Source organism: Protobothrops mucrosquamatus, unplaced genomic scaffold (genome assembly GCF_001527695.2).
Source record: "Protobothrops mucrosquamatus isolate PMUCROS unplaced genomic scaffold, P.Mucros_1.0 scaffold2130, whole genome shotgun sequence".
NCBI classification, from domain to species: domain Eukaryota; kingdom Metazoa; phylum Chordata; class Lepidosauria; order Squamata; family Viperidae; genus Protobothrops; species Protobothrops mucrosquamatus.
This window is the reverse complement of record NW_015388230.1, coordinates 70,814-73,584: the sequence shown is the minus strand read 5'-3', so window position 1 is coordinate 73,584 and position 2,771 is coordinate 70,814.

The following is a 2,771-nucleotide window of genomic DNA, read 5'->3' as shown; positions in this document are numbered from 1 at the left end:
TGTCTGCAGCTGGTCCAATGAAAAACTGTACAAAAGAGATGGTTTGCATCCATCAAAGAAAGGGACTGAGTTACTTGGCAATAAATTCACAGATTTTCTGGAGAAACATTTAAGCTAAACAGTGGGGACAGTGAGTTAATTGATATAGAACATTTCTGTCCCCAGCAATCTAAAACTTATAGCGTTATCAGTGCATGTAACATAGATGTTTGTGCGGGTAAGAATATTAACCTTGCTGTAAAGCAAAATCAAGCAGAGTATGACCAATAAACAGGGTGGAGGATTTCCGGTGATGTCGCTGAGGATAGACCTGGGGGAAAGGCTCTCCGCTCCCCGGGTCTGATTTTCATCTGCCGGTGGGTCCGTTTGGACCGAAAGCTGCCCCGGAGAGGTGGCCACCAAAGGGCGAAACTCTGGGGACCATGGGTCGGCGGTAGCCGGCTCATTGGAACCAAAGCAGCCCCTGGAATCGGCGGAAGAAAGGCGGACTGCATTCATGCGATCCGCCATTAACAGCTGATCATCGGAGACGGAGAAAGCAGCGCAGAATGACAGCAAGCAGCTGAGCCAGGTGAGAATACTCTCTTCTTTCCTGGTGAAGGTGAATATTTGGCAAATAGCTTTTCTACAGCCTGAGAGCGAAGTCTTTTACTTTTAGGGAGGGGGTGGAGTTTCTTCCCCCCCTCCTGTACACAAGCGGCAGTTTAAGCTATTCTGCAATCCAAAAAAACCCCAAACGTTTAACATAGTAAAGCTGTTTGAGGCTTAATTGAAATTTGGGAAGCTACTGTTCTTTTTATGGACGTTTTTTTGCCTTCCTTTTATGTTGGAATCCCACTCTAACTCTATCTGCTATTTCTAAAACTCTACAAACTTTTCCCCCACTTTGGATTACTTTTTTACTTCTACTTTTTTTTCTCTACTCAAGTGCTGGGAACGGATACATTGTATCACCTGGTGGCTACACTGAAAACTCTTTTTTTCCCCTTTGTCTGGAGCTTATTTAGATTAGAAGCTTGGCTGTATGCGCAGACATTTTTATCTAAGACCTTGAAGCCTGTGGGGAAAAAAAAAGCTCCTCTCTGGTTTTTTAGCTGCACAAGACAGACTATGATTTTTAAATAAATGATATTTTGAGCCATCTCCCTTCTTAGATTATAATTATTGTGCTAAGAAGAATTGGATATTAATTTTTTTCTTTTTTCTCTCTCTCTTTTTTTTGAACACAATTTGGTGGATTATAAATCTGATATTTTTTCTTTTTTTTCTTTTTCTTTTGAATTTTTTTTCTATTATCTTCCTTATTGGGAGAGACATTTTTTTTCTCTTTCCTTTTTTAGTATTGTTCTTTTTTTCCCCTTTCCCCCCTTGTTATTTTTTATCTCTTTTTCTTTTCTACCTGCTTTTGTGGACTTCCCCTCCTAGTAATAGGAGCCTACTGGATTACAATCGGCCATTGAGCCACCTGGTGGATTACAATATAAGACATAAATTTAAAGATGAGCGTTTCAAATTTGTTTAAACTTGGGAGAAAAGGATCTTCTGCCCCTGCCTCGACTTCTGCGAGTCCAGTTTATAAAAAATCAATCACCACAACACTGCAACAAGAAAAAATGGATGCCCAACAAAAAGATACCCAAGCAATATTACAGGCAATTGCAGCCCAGACGGCATCCTCGACCAAAAACTATGAAGATTTGAAAAATGATCTTGATAAAATGAACCAAAAAATTGCTAATATAGATTTTCAAATTGAAAAATTTAAACAGATGACTACAGATAACCAACAAAGGATCCAAAAGATAGAAGAGAGATCAGTGGAAGTCGACCAGAAATTAGAATCCTTAAAAGACAAGAATGAAAAATTGGCCCAATCAAATGCAGAGTTGGAAGACACTTTGGTGGTCAGAGATGGAAAGGGCCTCATATTTTTTAAGATTTCAAAACATAACAGACGATAAGAATGAGAACCTTTTAGGCCTGATAATTGAGCTACTTGCAGACTTCCTAGGAATGGGGAAGGCCCAAATGGAAGGAGAACTAGACCAGGTTTTCAGAGTCAATTCAAGCTATGCCAGAAGAAACAGAGTCCCTAGGGAAGTTCATGTTAGATTTCTAAAAAGACCCATACGAGACGAGATCCTGAGAAAAGTAAGAGACCAACCGCTAAAATTCAAAGAAAAAGAACTAGTAGTGCTTAAACAAATTAATACCACTTTACAATGCCTTGGTAAGGCCACACTTGGAATACTGCATCCAGTTTTGGTCACCACGATGTAAAAAAGATGTTGAGACTCTAGAAAGAGTACAGAGAAGAGCAACAAAGATGATTAGGGGACTGGAGGCTAAGGCATATAAGGAAAGGCTGCTGGAATTGGGTATGTCTAGTTTAATGAAGAGAAGGTATTCTGGACCCTGGCAGTTATTGGGTTAAAGGCTGGGTTTGTTAATAGGTCAGTGGGAGGAGTTTCTAAAGGGCATTGGGAGATTTCCTGGACACAAGCCACATGGGAATGCCTTTGTTCATTCCAGCTCATGGCTTCCAGCTACACGGCTGGAGATCTCATGATTATGGATGGGGAGGAACAGACTCAGGCTCAACCCGTCCAAGACCGAGTGGCTGTGGTTACCGGCGCCTCGGCATAGTCAGCTGATTCCATCGCTGACTATAGGGGGCGAAACTTTGGCCCCCTCGGAGAGGGTACGCAACTTGGGTGTCCTCCTGGATTCGCGGCTGACGCTGGAAGACCAGTTGTTGGCCGTGACCAGGG